This window comes from Podarcis gaigeae (genome assembly GCF_964106915.1).
Source record: "Podarcis gaigeae genome assembly, chromosome: 11".
NCBI classification, from domain to species: Eukaryota; Metazoa; Chordata; class Lepidosauria; order Squamata; family Lacertidae; genus Podarcis; species Podarcis gaigeae.
Window position 1 is genome coordinate 52,145,608 of NC_139687.1, and position 17,715 is coordinate 52,163,322.

At 42.7% G+C, this 17,715-nt stretch overlaps 1 protein-coding gene across 1 annotated transcript in view; it reads right to left on the reverse strand.

Annotated features, from left to right (window-relative positions):
• RAB27B (RAB27B, member RAS oncogene family) overlaps positions 1 to 8,872 on the reverse strand; it is a 125,139-nt gene extending 116,267 nt beyond the window's left edge. The window contains exon 1 of the mRNA XM_083702965.1: positions 8,758 to 8,872. The gene's annotated coding sequence lies outside the window, so the exon portion shown is untranslated. The remainder of the gene's footprint in view (positions 1 to 8,757) is intronic.
• Positions 8,873 to 17,715: the final 8,843 nt, after the last annotated feature.

A 17,715-nucleotide genomic window follows, 5' to 3' on the forward strand; every position in this document is an offset into this window, starting at 1 on the left:
GCAGAGTACTTTTGGGTAAGCATGCAAGGATTGTGGTCAAATTTTCTTGGAATAATGGGGTGTTGCAGTGGGCAGGCACAGAATAGAGCCTCATATTGTTTTATCCCTCCCCCAAAGACATATCAGACATAGGGAAACTCTGTTTCTCCAGATGTTGGAGTCCAACTTATTGCTGCAAGGCAGGGATGGGGCTCCTGCTGGAGACCTATGGTTCTTGTTTGTGTACAAATCCCATCAGCTCCAGCCAGCCTGGCCAGTGGTCAGAGATGATGGTAGCCATAGTACACCAATATCTGAAGGCCCAGAGGTTCCCATCCTTGGGCTAAACAGAGACAAACTTTCTCTTTCTTTTTCAAGAAAATTGAGTGTTGAAGATGGGGAACACATACACACTCTGATCTAACAGAAGGATACACATAATAATAAACAACACATGTGCAATAAATTTGCTTGGGCAAAGGACCAGTCGAGGTTGAGAGAATCAGAGCAAAAGCTGGATTCAGGCCTCCCTCTTGTTAGTGGCACCTGATCGAGATGAAGTTTTGAGAAACAACAGTGTTTCATTGTTGTTGCTGTCTGCAAAAAGACACATTGAAATAGTTGGTCATAAGAATAAAAGAAAATTACAATAGTTTGGAGATGGTATTTAACATCAGTCAGATTAAATAAATGCTTTTGAATTATTGTGCTGGAGGAGACTCTTGAGAGTCCCGTGGACAGCAAGAAGATCAAACCTATCCATTCTTAAGGAAATCAGCCCTGAGTGCTCACTGGAAGGACAGATCCTGAAGCTGAGACTCCAATACTTTGGCCACCTCATGAGAAGAGAAGACTCCCTGGAAAAGACCCTGATGTTTGGAAAGATGGAGGGCACAAGGAGATGGGGATGACAGAGGACAAGATGGTTGGATAGTGATCTTGAAGCTACCAGCATGAGTTTGACCAAACTGCGGGAAGCAGTGGAAGACAGACGTGCCTGGCGTGCTCTGGTCCATGGGGTCACGAAGAGTTGGATACGACTAAACGACTAAACAACAATAACAACAGATTAAGTAAAATAAACAAGGAATATTCAGTGTTATGTTGGAGGGCATGCCAGGAAACCGGGAACTATGTTCACATGTGGTGGGGGTGTAAATATGTACAATTTTTTTGGTAAAGGATGTTTTAGGAGATAACAGAAATCACTGGGTTAAAGCTGACGAAAGCCCAGAAGTAGCGTTATTATCAATTTACGATGGGGGAGAAGGTTTGCAGGCTATGAAGGGCTTGCTCACAAATTTATTGACAGCTGCACGAGTTATTTATTATAGCTAGGAAGTGAAAGGGGCAAGAGGAATATAAAATGGAAGAATGGTATATAAATAGGTGTGGGATATAGCCATTAATGATAAAAACATGTGCCATTAAGGTAAGACAGGGAATTTGCAGGAGAAATGATTTTGAGGAGATATGGAAGGTGTTTGTAGAATTTGTACTGTTAAAATGGAAAGGGGGTCAAACCATCTTAAGAGGTGTTGAAATTTTGGGAGGTTGGATAGTTACAATGGAATGGTCTTGGTGGTGGGGTGCACATTTTTATTCTTATTTATTTATGACTATTACTTGTTTTCATAATAATAATAATAATAATAATAATAATACCAATAATAAAGAAACAGTTGGTCATTGCTCTGGGGAAACAGGTAGGTTTGCCTTCTCCCCTCTCTATTTTTGAAGGGCTGCATGAGCACTCGTATGGAAAGGCAACATTCTTAGAAATGCACAACTCTGTTAAAAACAGCTCCAAAACTGCTCAAATACATGTGTTTATTTTCTCTCCAATAAGCACTTCAGATTGTCACACCAAAACGTACACATGTCTATTTAGGGAGCAACAAGTTTGTTCAGCTGGCTACAAAAATTGGCTAAATCTGAGAAAGAAAAGAGTTTGACAATAATAACCACAAACGTTTCAGAGACTATCTCCAAGCCTGAAAGGCTATAATCCATACATGCTCCAGCATAATAAAAGGCCTCTTCTCATTTATTAACACCACTGTTGTTTTTTTAAATCACAGAATTGCATCCATCTTCCCTACTTCCCATTATGTTTCCAATGTCTGCTACACATTTGTTGTTTCTCTGTGGTGTATCAGTCCCTTAAGGCTGATGTTTTGGAATAATTTCTCTTTATTGCTGCAGGCAGACAAGACCCACCCCTGCCACACACAATATTTCTCCTGACTAGACTTACTGCATCCTGGCTTTTCTACGCGCTTTTAGAAATGACAGCTTGCACGATTAGTTTTACTCTTTTATTAGTGTTCAACTATTTTAAAACGAGCCTGTTGTTAGTGTGCTGTTTATGAAAGTTTGTGTCAATTAACATCTATTCAAACATTTTTAATAAGTAGCCTACTTCTTTTTGATACAATGGCACCTACTCCCCCTTCTTTTTGACTTATTTATATTATTTACAAAAACAGAGGTCTTTCCAGTCCTGTTTCTGAATCTTGTACTCTTAACATGCAGCAAAAACTGCTCCATCTTTCAGCAAATGCAACATTCTGTGATATCCTCAGTGTAGGTGGGTTCCCACAAGGCAAGACACAGCAATAACATCAAGAACTTTTATTCAACTACATAACTGGGAAACAGAGACAAGGAACTGCTTATATACGTTCCTGAAAGCCTGTGCCACTCCCACTCCCAGCGTGATTGGCTGTCTAAACTTCCAAGCTGTGAATCACGACTCAGAGTTCAAGGGCCAATGGCAGAGGCCCAAATCCTGAAATGTTCTGTGATTGGACATCATGTATCGAATCAGAACACAGGAGCTCAGAAGCCTTAGTCCAGACTCAATCTCAGGCAAACACAAACCACTAAATACGTAACAACCTCCCTTCTCTCTTTTGAACTAGTTCAGCTAATTTACCCATATCAGCCAAATCCATACAATTTATTAACCACTCCCACCTCTCTTGGAGCTTGTTGACACTTCCATTTTCTAGCCCACCAGCTTAGCAGCTACCAGCAGCACATATCCTAATGGCTTCAGATTCTTAACCAATTCATTCTCAATGACATTAAACAGAATCAACACTGGGGTAAGTCTCAGAGTAACCCTTATTAGATCAGAGACAGCCTGTACTATTTGCCTGCAATAATTAGTTACGATTGGACATTTCCACCATATGTGGAGCAAACGTGCATTTCCTGCCGGGCATTTCCAGCATGTAAAATCTGTTCTGTTCAGAACTGCAGGCTTTAAGTACTGCCTCAACATTCATTATATCACGCTCCCCGAATTGACAAACTTAGCAACTCAGCCAGACTTCACATCTTTTTCTATCATTGATCTGAGATAGCCCATCTCAGATAACATTTAGTTTTGGTTTATCAAATTCCAGACCCTGAAAGGGGTGTCATGGTTGCATGCAAGAAGCAAAGGATTGTGCGTAAGCTGCACAATTCATAACAGTTGTCTCCTGCAGCCTCGCTGTTGACTCTTTATTTGGATATACAGAAGCACCTGCAGGAACTACTGAACTCTGGGAGTTGTAGTTTTTAAAATGAAACAACACACATGCCTCCATTTCTCTCCCAAATCATGTTGTAAGGCTGTCTTGCGCTCTCTCTCTCTGTGTGTGTGTGTGTGTGTTCTAGATAACAGAAGAGCCTGAACTTATTAAAACTGTCCAGCTTCTGGGCAACTTAATTTAGAAAGTGCATTTTATTCTTGTGCTTGCATGCAGCTTCCTGGATTCAATGGATATAGCTGGAGTGGGTCTGTGAGGGCAGCTGAACTAAAATGACCACTGCTGCAACTTAGGCTTTGCACAAACTTCTCCCCCTCCGCATACACTCTTCTTGGAAATTCAAGCCAGCAAGCTGCTGACAGAAAATGACTAGCTGTGGGATGGGGTTGTAATAACTTCCACTGCAGTGTTTTAAAGCACTTTTTAACAGACCCAAGGCTCAAATTACACATAGATGTGTTTTTTCTTTTTGCGTGGACAGTCCCCAGATCCCGCGCAGTCCCCCCCGTCATGTGGAATAACGACTCAAGACAACGTGCTATGGGATTAAATTGGCCACAACTTTATTAAATTTCAAATGTGGGTAGACCTTGGCTCAGGCGTTGGGCGTTCTCCCTCCCCAGTCCCCAGCCGGGGACCTAGGGAGCATCAGGGTTAAGCAGTGTGGGGGGGGGGATGGGCCGGCTCTGGAGAACATATGTTCAAGCAGAGATAGCCGCCCCTGTAACGCCGCCGCCGCAGGGGAGAGCAATGACGACCTTCCGGCGTATGGTCAAAGCCTCCCTTCAGAAAACCCCTTTAACGGGGAACCCTGGTATCGCCGCCGCAAAGAGGAAGATGGACAAAAGGATTCCGCCCAAGGCCTGATACCGCCAAAGTTGTGACGTTTTGCTACGGGAAAGGCGAAACCTGCCAATGCAGGGAAATTCCTTTCCGGCCCTTTAACAGTGACCTTAACGTAGCAGCGCCCGCATACCTGTGAAGAAAAGTTAACCTGCAAAACCTGTGAGGAAAATTAACCTGCAACATAAGACATTGACTGAGGGTGGGTAGGGTGGGAGAAGCTCTGGAGCCAAGTGAGGATTCCCAGGTAAGATCCTCCCTCCTTTGTGTGGGCAGGTAATCCCTCCCCTACCTGGCCTGGTCTCCTTGGCAACTCTTCCCCCAGGTGGGATTGGACAACTGACTGAGGTAGGCGGAGACCTCCAGGTATCCCACCTGAGGGAAGGCAAAGCCTAGCCTATGCTGTTGGAGCCGCTCCAGATCTAGGGGCTGCACGCGTCCACGCAAAGGGCGCCCTCCGTTTTAAGCGGGGAGCGGTCATTCTTTAGGGGAATGCAGTCACAGGGAGTGGAGAAGTTGATTAAGGCAGCGGCATTAGGGGAGCAGGCGCTTAGCAATTTCCTCCCCCCTCCCCAAACATTCCTCAAAATTGCCATTGGGGGTCAATTTGACTATGAAAAATCACAGGTACAAACTGATTTTTCAATAGTGGGGAGTGAGGGAGGCGACAGGGATTGCAAAATGACTCTCAAGGTTAATTGCCCCCCTCCATTTGTAGCCTTATTGGAGTAAACCGATTGGGTCTGCGTTGCTCCGGGACAGGAGGAAGGAAGTCAAAATGACACCGAGTTGGTTCAAAGAAAGAGTTTATTCTGCTCTCCGGATAGCAGAAGGCACTTGCGTGAGCAAGTCCACAGCAAGTCCAAAGAAATGACAAGTTTCATGCAGTATTTATATCCTCCAGGCACCCTCTCCCTCCTCCCCTCAGAGCCCAACCACATCAGCCTATGTATGCGGGTTGACATCACATATGTTCCTGCTCTGGCACTCTTAACCTTAAAAGGGATTTCCTTCCTGCACTCCTGACAATAAAAGGATATTCCTGTTCCTACTCCTATCTTGGAGCAAGAGGTCACTACTTCCGAGAACATGCTCTGGCGTTAGTCCCAGACTTGGGTCTCTGCATCATTTGTGGTCATAACATAAGATATGTCTGTGTCTGTTCTACTGGTAGAGTCAAGGCCAGTCTTGCCGTCAAACTGATAAGGGAGAGAGCTGTGTTCTTGTTTTGCATTTGCTCAACGGCTGAAGTTTATGCATTTTAGCTAAGGAGAAATGGGGATTTTGGTGCAGTTTAAAAACTGCCTGCACAGTCAGTTTATGGGTTTTGGAAACCCATTCCTTCACATTAACATTATAGTGGTACGTCAGGTTACATACGCTTCAGGTTACAGAATCCACTAACCCAGAAATAGTGCTTCAGGTTAAGAACTTTGCTTCAGGATGAGAACAGAAATAGGGCTCCAGCAGCGTGGCGGCAGCAGGAGGCCCCATTAGCTAAAGTGGTGCTTCAGGTTAAGAACAGTTTCAGGTTAAGTACGGACCTCCGGAACGAATTAAGTACTTAACCTGAGGTACCACTGTACTGCTAAAATCAAAGTCACACAATCCTTTTTTTCCTTTTTAAAGGAAGATTAGATATGAATACTTAGTTGTGCTGCATTAGTCTTAGACTAATGTCTCCCCCACCCCAAAATATGAGTATTATACACAATAAATTGCTGCTGTAGACCACTCTTTTTCTCAGTCACACAGGCAAACACAACTCTCTCTAATACGACCATCAGAATAAGATCCACTATTTGACTATTGATTCAAAACCCTAAAATGTATTTTATACAATTGACTTTTTATTTCTGTTCTTTGTATTTCATATTGTTGTTTCATATGGCTGATGGCTGACGCAAATAAAGATTCATTCCTTCATTCATTCATTCTCTAATACGGTGTAATAATGATAGATGTATTTTCATTTACACCGGCAGGGCTTTTTTTTTTTTTTTTTTTTTAAAAAAGGATAACACATTTTTCAAAGGAAACAAAGACTGTTTAATACTAATTTGTATGGAGATATTACTTTTCTCTAGATTATGGCTAAATGGCAATGTTGACAATATTGATTTGTCTTAATATTTAAACGAACATGCTCCCTCGCCTTTTAAATGTATTTTTGCATATTTATTATATGTTTTTGTAGCTATATATTAACGACGGGACCATGATTTTGATGATGGTGAAGACAACAGTGAGGATGATTTTGTTATTTCATTTCTGAGTCACTTCCCATGAGACAGTTTAAAGCAACAGAGCATACATAAAATCAATTGGATTTGATATAGATGGTACATGACCCCAGTCAAACTCGCAAAAATATACCATTTGTCCTATAATAAATGCTGGAAATGTAAAGTAAGCGAAGGAACGTTTTTTCACCTCTGGTGGACTTGTCCTAGAGTGAAGGCTTTCTGGGAAATGATATATAATGAGCTGAAAAAGGTATTTAAGTATACCTTCCCTAAGAAACCAGAGGCCTTCCTCCTGGGTATTGTCGGCCAGAGAGTGTTAAAGAAGGACCAAACATTTTTCATGTATGCAACAACGGCAGCAAGCATACTCGTCGCCAAATATTGGAAAACCCAAGATCTACCCACTCTGGAAGAATGGCAGATGCAACTGATAGACTATATGGAACTGGCCGAGATGACCGGCAGAATCCGAGACCTGGGAGAGGAGATGGTTGAAGAAGACTGGAAGAAATTTAAGATCTATTTACAAAAACACTGTAAATTGTATGAATGTTAAGAAGGTTGCTAGATCATAAATAATTTGGCACCATTAACTTAGATGGAATTATGAAGATAAGTTAGATTTAAGAAAAGATAAATTTTTGGATAATTACTAGACTACACTAAACTCTTAGGATCTGAATAAAGGATATCTAAAATTAGAGAAACAACATGGGAAAACTAGATAAATAAGATTGGAAACAAGGTGATAAATTGCTGGCAAAATTTTATTGTGAGGAACGCAAGAGCGGGAGACGTGAGGGAGTCCAAAGATGTCAAGAAACTACGTTAAGATATATGTTATATTGTTTCTTTGTTGTGTATTGTATTCAAAAACTGTTAATAAATATTTATTTTTAAAAAAATCAATTGGATTTGTCTTCACCCAGGCCTTTGGTGAGTGGATGCCTTTCCTCCTTCTACACGAAAGCAATGAAAATTACTTCTGAGTAGGCATGCATAGGATTGCACCGCCATGCTAATATTAATGGCTTTGCCACTAACTTTACTAATAACATTGTTCTGTCACTCGTCAAAAATAACAATAACAACAACCACACTTTCCACAGCAAATAAAAAGCAAACCAATGCAAAAATCCAGGATTTTTAAGAAATCCAGAAATAAAAAGACCTGTGTTAAAAAGAACGTGAATTCCTGCCACTGTTTGTGCCTTGTGTTTGGGCAGTAAGTGAAACACTCACACTGGTGCCCAAACACAGCTACCTTAAAATCAGATTGGAATCAAAATAAGTCTCATCCCCAGATTCTGGATAATATTCAACTATGTTTTTATTCATAATACTAGATCCACTGAAATGAGTGAACGTGAGTAAGTTAGGCCCGTTAATTTAAATGGGTCTTCTCTGAGTTAAACAGCTGAAAACCAGCTTCTTTCTTAACTTTTTAAGTTAACCAACACAGCTCTGATGGAAAGCTCTGATGTAGGTGGATCATCATAGTAAAAAAGGTAAAAGGACCCCTGGATGGTTAAGTCCAGTCAAAGGTGACCATGGGTTTGCAGAGCTCATCTTGCTTTCAGGCCAAGGGAGCTGGCGTTTCTCCACAGAAAACTTTCTGAGTCATGTGGTCAGCATGACTGAACCGATTCTAGTGCAACAGGACACCGTGATGGAAATGCCATTTACTTTCCTGCCACAGTGGTACCTATTTATCTACTTGCGCTGGCGTGCTTTCAAACTGCTAGGTTGGCAGGAGCTGGGACAGAGCAACAAGAGCGCACCCCACCGCGGGGATTTGAACTGCCGACCTTCTGATCAACGAACACAAGAGGCTCAGTGCTTTAGACCACAGTGCCACCCACATCCCTTAGTAGCGCAGGAGTGAGGAACTTGTCACCCTCTAACTGTCATTGAACCACAACTCCCACCATCCCTGACCATCATCCATGCTGGCTGGTGCTGAGGGAATCTGTAGTTCACCCATGTCTGTCGCTCCACAGATTCCCCATCCTTGTGTGAGAGCATTTCTTTCATGGAAAACTGAGGGAACTATGTCCCGAAAACTAGCCTGAAGTAAATAAAACCCAATAAGCAGCAGCACAAAGCAAGTGGTCTTCATCAAGTCCCTTCCATCACAGAAGGATTACCTCAGAATGGGTATCTCACCCTCAGCGTATGCAACCAGGTCTCTAGGCAAATCACAGGCCGCTCAACGGCCATCTTGTGCATCCAAAGTGGTTCAAAAAGCCAACTGCCCTAACCTTCTTGGAATGGAATTTATTCAAATGAGCCTGGCAGGGACTGTGCTGGCATTTATCCTTATATCTATTGAAGTGCAGAAGGAAACATCGTGTTCCGCAAAGCACCCAACCTTTCCCTCATTGCTCTGGGTTTATAGACAAGGGTCATGATCTTAATATGTCAACTCAGCCTGCTGAAGAATGCCTCCACATTAGCGAAGCATTACGGTGGTCTGCAGCATTTAAATCACTAAAGGTATTTTCCCAGTAAACACAGAGAAATGACACAACGTGCTAAATTCCGGGTTGTGCCCGTCCAAATTCTGGCAACTGTTTTCTGTACTGGTTGAAGCTCATCCCCAATATTGGGAAATGATCTATAATGAAATGAAGAAGATGTTTAAAATAACCTTTGTTAAAAAACCAGAAACTTTCCTACTAGGTATTACAGGAGTGGACTTACCAAAATCACAAAAGAATATATTTATGTATGCAACTACGGCCGCACAGACATTATTAGCACAGCATTGGAAAGAAGTAGCTGTCCCAGCTAAAGACAATTGGCAAGTTAAATTAATGGAATATGCTGAAATGGCAAAATTGACAATGAAACTAAGAGGAAGAGACAACAACGAATTTAAGGAAGAATTGAAGATGTTTATTGCATATATACAGAAGCATTGTACACAGGTTAATACATTAGCAGGGTTTTAAAACTACTAGTAATTTGTTATGAATGGACAATGGTTTTCAAATTTAATAATGGACACACAGTATGTTGATAAATAATAGAACCAAGGAAGGGACTAGAGCAAGCACCCCAAACTCGGCCCTCCAGATGCGTTGGGACTACAATTCCCATCATCCCTGACCACTGGTCCTGTTAGCTAGGGGTGATGGGAACTGTAGTCCCAAAACATCTGGAGGGCCGAGTTTGGGGGTGCCTGGACTAGAGGGAAGTCATTTTGTTTTGTTTTTGTATTGTTCTTGTTATTTTTGGAAAAATTAATAAAATATTATATACCTAAAAGAAGCTCATACCCTCCAACATTTATCCAATGAAAATAGGGACTTCCATTATTATTATTATTATTATTATTATTATTATTATTATTATACCTGCTGAGAGCCTGGGGGCCCTGTCACTACCTCTCTCCACCTGGCCCAGGGTGAGACCCGACAGGTTTATAAGGACTGCTGCCCAGCAGAGAGCACTGCTTCTTCTTTTAAATTGCTTTTAAAAAAAATTAAAAACTGTTTTTAGCTGGGTTGATTGACAACCTATGCCCTTTAAAAATGTGTTGGGGGTTGTTAATGGGTGGTGGTTGTTCTGATTATGTCTTTTGTGGTTTTTTTATTCTAATTTTATCCTGTGAACTGCCCTGAGACCTCTGGGTCCAGGACAGTATATTATTATATTATATTATATTATATTATATTATATTATATTATATTAATTTCCCCCACCCATCTGACCGGGTTGTCCCAGCCACTCTGGGCAGTTTCCAAATATATAGAAACATAATAAGTTAAACATTTCCTATTCCGATGGCTTGGGGGTTGGATAGCTCCATACCCCTCCAACATTTCTCAGATGAAAATAGTGATGTCCTAAGGAGGGGGGGCATTCCAGGATCAAACCAGAAACCAGGATGGTTTATGTAAATCCGGTACTGTCCCTGGAAAATAGGGACACTTGGAGGGTCTGGAAGCTTCTGAGTCATCTTCCAGAACAACTTTGTATATAGCACATTGCAGTAACACAAACAGGAGGTTTCTGGAGTATGGATCACTTTGGGGACAAATTATTCATGTCCAGAAATGGCCACAGGTACTGAACTGGGACACTCTGCACCAGAACCCTGGATCCAAGAAGCTTCTACCTCCAGTTTATTGGCCCTCACCTAGCCCAGTACCAACTCTAGGCACCAGTTTAGCACCTCCACAGCCTCATCTAATCCAGGTGATAAGAAGCAGTGCTCACATGCTTTGAATGCAGAAGGTCCTAGGTTCAATCCCTGCCAACTCCAGGTGGGGATGAGACCCCTGGTTGAAACTCTGGAGAGCCACTGAAAGTCAGTGTAGACAGTGCTAAGCTAGATGGAGGTATGGCTCTGACCTGGTGTACTTTATTTAATCCACCGTGTGCTTGTTATACTTTTATGTATGCTGCCCAGGGGCTCCAGTTATTAAGAGATCTGATAGTAATATGCTTGTTTGCATATTTATTATTACAGTCATACCTCGGGTTGAATGTGCTTCGGGATAAGCGCATTTGAGTTGCGCTCCGCGGCAACCTGGAAGTAACGGAACGCGTTACTTCCGGGTTTCACCGCTTGCGCATGCGCAGATGCTCAAAATGACGTCGCGTGCATGCGCAGAAGCACCGAAACGTGACCCGCGCATACGCAGACACAAGTTATGTTTGCTTCTAGATGCGAACGGGGCTCCAGAACGGATCCTGTTCGAATCTAGAGGTACCACTGTACATTGATATCCTGCCTGCTCTCCAAGGAGACCAAGATAGTGTAGATGGTTCACCCCTCCCCATCTTAATTGGTATGTTTTAATTGATTCAACTCGCCCTGGGACCTTAGGGCAAAGGGCAAGTAATAAATTTAATAATAATTTTAACCACCCTGAGTAGTAGGTTAGGCTGAATGGCCCAAGGTCACCCAGTGAGCTTCGTGGCCTAGTGGGGATTTGAACCCCAGTCTCTCAGGTCGGAGTCCAACACTCTAACCACAACACCACACATGATACAAGGCAGCACCCTCTGTGGTTTCCAAGCTTTCACTGCTGAAATTATTGTGGTGTGAGGAAATTTTTCTTTGTCAGGCGGGGAGGGTTATCCAATGAAGTAGTCTTCCTCTAAAGTTGACCTACTTCGCAGTTAGAGCTATGATCGAGTTGAAATTCCTGAATTTTAGGGGGTTGGACTAGATGACTAGATGAGTTGGGTCCCTTCCAACTCAACAATTCTATGATTGGTCCTTTCAAGCGTGGCCTCTTGGACCATGCCCGTCTGCAGCTTACTGTAAAGGTAAAGGGATCCCTGACTGTTAAGTCCAGTCTCTGGGGTTGCGGCGCTCATCTCACTTTACTGGCCAAGGGAGCCGGCGTACAGCTTCCAGGTCATGTGGCCAGCATGACTAAGCCGCTTCTGGCGAACCAGAGCAGCACACGGAAACGCCTTTTACCTTCCTGCTGGAGTGGTACCTAATTATCTACTTGCACTTTGACGTGCTTTTGAACTGCTACGTTGGCAGGAGCTGAGACTGAGCAACAGGAGCTCACCCCATTGGGGGATTTGAACCACCAACCTTCTGATCGGCAAGCCCTAGGCTTTAGGTTTAGACCACAGCGCCACCCACATCCCGCAGCCTACTGTACCATCTCACAATAGAGAAAGAGGACAACTTGTATCCCCACTTTGAAATCTCCCTACCCATAGAAAGCCAAGCCAGATGTAAGGGAGAAGACTAAACCCAAGCCATGAGAGGACTATACCATGTGTTCCTACAAACATTTAAGCTGCCTCTCAGTTACTACTACACCAGTTGCTTCTCTTTGTCGTCATGGCAATTTTCCACCCCTCTGTTGCCATGCAACCATTTCTGAGCAACACTGGTATGTACATTTGATCTGTCTGGCTTAATTTTATTTCACCCCCACCCCAATGCATTTATTTGCTTATATGTCACAAGTGGGTTCTTTCTACAGCTCAGCTTCAAAACCGGGAGACCTTATTTTCTTGTCGAAACACTTAATGGGGAGATTTCTGTTGTTGTTATTATTATTTTAAAAACATCTCTGTTTTCTTCCATTTAATGTTACCTTCCTGTTAATGTATTTGCACTACACTGACTTCATGGTCACAGCACTCTATCAACCAACCTGAGTGGGCTCTTCTTCTCGGAAGAGCAAAGCCACTTTTGTTTATCATGAGAAAGGGGAACCTGCGTCAAAGGCAGCTTATCAGATCGGGACAGAAGCAATGGCCTTTCATCACTTCCTGTATGTTCCATAAAACCAATTATCAGGGAGGCCACCTTCTCCACAAAAGAGAGCAGCCTGATCACAAGCTGGTAAGGCCCAGTTAAAGGGGAACCTTACGCTCCGTGTTAGAGTGGAAAACAGCTTTGTATAATGTTCAAGGGGGGTTCTGGTGGGTTGAACAATTTGCATTTCAATGACCATGGTAAGATGAAGAAGTTGTGAAGGAACGAGGTGACAGAAGCTAGCTGGCCAGAGGAGAAACAGCTAGATGACATCTATTTTTGTCCTAATTGAAAGTTCCTGCAGATTGGGAATTTGGTGTAAGATGCCATACTTGAACCCCTAAAGGAAACTTCTCCCATAGTAGCCTGGGAACATCTTAACTTCTAAACTTATTGGAGGGGGGTTAAAAGACAAGAAGAAGAATGTCACAGCCTGGGAGTGGCATAGCGGGGTAGGGGGAGGCAGAGGGGCTGTTGTAGAGAACAGAGAACAGCAAGCCAAATGATTTTTTTTGTTTTTGTGGAACCCAAACTGCAGCAGAATGGAAACATCACTGCATGGGGTAGATACAAGGCCTTTATAAACCTGTAGCTGCTACACAGTTGTTCCCTCAGGCAGAGGACTTTTAGGTTGGCCATCTCTAAGCCGCTCTGCCTTATCTCTCTCTTAGGGCAAGCTGGTCCTTAGGTAATCTTGCAGTGGCAGTTGAGAGAGGGAAAGGCCATCTCAACTAGAAACACTGATGAACAGCGTGAATTGCCCAATGACTCACAGCTGAATATATAAACTGCTTCCATTACTCAACATTGTATCTGAGATGATATGAAGGTTTTATCTTCAGTGACTCATTCATTCCTAAAAGTCTTCGTGACAATGGAACATGTGTGAATGTAGTCTATAGACTATCTCCAATCCGCAGCTTAGCTGCCATTTCCTATTACTCATGAAGTAAGTCGCACTGAGTTCAATAAGACTTATTCCCAATAAGTGTGCATCGAATTGGAACTTTAGTAAAGCGATGCCAGCTAGTCAGAAATCATGTACAATCTTAATCAAAGATAGTGTAAACCCCCAATGCAGCCAGCTAGGTTTAGCAGTACGCCACCATCCTGAATATGAAACAATAAGGGCACAAAGCCTAGCCTTCTCTCTGAACAGACTTCCTGACAATGCCATGCAGCCAGTCAGATCTGGTCACATGATGATGTCACAAAGCCAGATGAGAGTGAAGACAATGCTGCCTGCCTATACTCTAAATAATGGGGGCAAGTGCCACAAAACTTATCTACTCAAAACCTCTCTGCTAAAAAGTACAGTGGTACCTTGGGTTAAGTACTTAATTCGTTCTGGAAGTCCGTTCTTAACCTGAAACGGTTCTTAACCTGAAGCACCACTTTAGCTAATGGGGCCTCCCACTGCCGCCGCACCACCGGAGCACGATTTTTGTTCTCATCCTGAAGCAAAGTTCTTAACCCGAGGTACTATTTCTGGGTTAGCGGAGTCTGTAACCTGAAGCGTATGTAACCTGAAGCATATGTAACCCGAGGTACCACTGTAGGAAAGTTTCTGTTGAAAAAAACCCTTCTCTTCCCTAGTTTTAGCACAGCCCTAAAGCAGTTGCCGCTAGCTATATATCTCAGAGAAAGAGCAGAACAAAGCAAATTAAATTATTAAAATACTACTACAGTACCTAGTTTTTCTACCTGGTTTATACCTTACAAAAATATAAAACTAAGTTTACAACTTGTTGAACTATAGACTTTTTCTTGGGACTTTGCTGGCAATCCATACCAGCAGCTTAATGTAATATTATTCCTGTGCATAAGTCAGCTATAAATATATACCAGAAGAAAATATCCTAGAAATATATTCACTGTTTACTTTCTCAGTGAAAAAGTAATATTAGTCCCTAACTTTCCCTCAGGGCTGTGGCAATATTAGACTTATAACTCTTGCCACTGACTGGAGCAGATTTTCAGACAATATTCCGCCAATATTCCCTAATGTCAAAGGATGATCAGGATCCTAAACCCAGACCATCAGGAACCTAAGCCCTGCACTACAACCCTACCTAAAGCATTCAAGTGCAGCTTGTCAATCTATTCCACAGCAATGACCTTTGGTTAGCCATGGCAGGGGTTAACGCACCCAGTTAACGATGCAATGGTCATGTATTTTATACCAAACCTCTCACTTACTCTCTGCCTGTGAGAAAGAATCTGAGATTTATATTCCACGTCCTCCAGCCTCTGAGTGAATAAAATATGGAATAGTTGTTTCATGTTAGATGATCACAGGGTGTGATGTCAAGAAAACAACAACTATAAAATGATATCCAACTATAGAATGAGTTCCTATCATTGGTTTTTGGATGGAGAAGTACACTAATATTAATGCATTCACCTGTGTTTCAGTATTAAATATTTGTTTCCTATTTTTTTTATAAAATAAAGTAACTCTGTGCTTTAAAAAAGAAAATACAATTGCCAATGCCATTGAATACATTAAACTTTAACAATGCATGAACTCATACAATGAACATCAGCTTAAACTGGTGGTAAATCAGCTAACTAGCCAAACAACAAGCTATTTCTAGGTTGCATCAACAGAACCTGTGACCTGATCAGGGGAAATAATATTCCTGCTTTATTCTGCCTTGCTCAGACCACACGTGGAACTACTATGTCAAGTTCTGGGTGCCACCATTTAAGAAGGATATTGACAAGCTGGAAAGTGCAGGGGAGGGCAATCAAGATGATTAAGGGCCTGGAAAACAAGCCTTATGAGGAACGGTTGAAGCAGGCTGGTGTGTTTAGCCTGGAAAAGAGGAGACTGAGAGGAGATATGATAGTCATTTTCAAATATCTGAAGGGCAGTCACATGAAAATGGCGCAAACATGTTTTTCTCTGCTCTGGAGCCTAGAAACCAAACCAATGGCTTCTAGTTACAAGAAAGGAGATTCCGACTCAACATGAGAAAGTATTTTGTGACAGTAGGAGCTGTTTGACAGTGGAACAGACTCCCTCGGGAGGTTCACTGGAAGTTTTTAAGCCATCTGCCCTGTATGAACTAGCTGTGATTCCTGCATTGCAAGAGGTTGGACTTGATGTCCTGTCAAATAATTTCATAAAAATTAAGTGCTGCTTAAATAGCTACTAGCCTCAAGTCCCAAGAAGAGAAGACTCCCTGGAGAAGACCCTGATGTTGGGAAAGATGGAGGGCACAAGGAGAAGGGGACGACAGAGGACGAGATGGCTGGACAGTGTTCTCAAAGCTACAAACATGAGTTTGACCAAACTGCGGGAGGCAGTGGAAGACAGGAGTGCCTGGCGTGCTCTGGTCCATGGGGTCACGAAGAGCTGGACACGACTAAACGACTAAACAACAACAACAAGCCCTCCTTCGGGCGCTACAAAAATCACAGTTTGATGACTGCAGGGTGCAAAAAATACAAATAACAATGAGTTTCATCTCAAGTATAAACAGTGCCTTCATGTTCATCTCCTGACTTTTCAAAGTGTCGGCTGCTCTGAGCAACTTGGGCACAGTGCACTAAATCTCCTCCTTCTCCCCAGCCACTGCGCAGTGTAGTCTGGCTATGCACTATATGCTGTTCTCTGTGGGCAATGCACTTTAACTCAAGATCTGGACAAGGATTTCCTCTGGAAAAATTATAGTTTTGCAAGGTTACTCTTAGCCAGTCATAAAAATAAGCTCAAGAGAGACACCTGCTGGAAAGAACTGCTCTGAGCAATGGCAACAGTAGACATCATTGATAAGGATTTCATTACGAGTCCAGGAAAGTGGAATTTGGGGAGAGGGGAGTTATCCTGTCACCTCATAAGGAGAGCCCTGCTAGATCAGGCAAAAGGTCTAGCCCAACCCTCTTGTTTTCACAGTGGCCACCTAGATACCTTTGAGAAGCCCACACGCAGGACTTGAGTGCAACAGCCTCTTCTTACGTATTCTTCAGAGACTTGCTGCCTTTTCCTCAGCTGCGGATATAAAACAGCATCATTTTCCATGTCACCAGAATGCACTGCATGCAAGCAGGTCTTTCGTTTTATATTTATTTCAAACTGCCTCGCCAACCCTGATAGATGGAAAGGTGCTGTACAGTGGTACCTCTGGTTACGAACTTAATTCGTTCCAGAGGTCCGTTCTTAACCTGAAACCATTCTTAACCTGAGGTAACACTTTAGCCAATGGGGCCTCCCTCTGCCGCCACATTGCCAGCGCATGATTTCTGTTCTTATCCTGAGGTAAATTCTTAACCCAAGGTTAGCGGGTTAGCGGAGTCTGTAACCCGAGTTAGCGGAGTCTGTAACCTGAGGTGTTTATAACCCGAGGTACCACTGTATAGATATTTTAAATAAATATATCCTGGTCTCACTGCACTAGCTACCAATTAGTTTCAAGGCCCAATTCAAAGTGCTGGTTTTGACCTATAAAGCCTTAAATGGCTCAAGACCTCAAGACCTCAGACCACATCCCTCCATATGAACCTACCCTAGGGTTGCCATATTTCAAAAGGTAAAAACCAGGACACCCCAAAAGTTGTTGAGCTTTTTTAAGGAAAACCCCAAATTTGTTCATTGACTTGCCTAAGATCCAGGACAAAGCACCACTTTTCGGAAATCCCACCACCACCAGACATCAATTCTGATTTCAATTTGAAATCCCAGTAATGTCCAGCCCTAACCTACCCAGACCTTGAGATCATCTTCTGAGGCCCTTCTTCAGGTGTCTCCTCCGCAAAAGGTCCTGAGGGTGACAACATGAGAACAGGTCTGTTCCATCCTGAGACTTCTCTCAATATGATTAGTATAAACAAAACTCCACAAAGCTCTCAAACATGTATT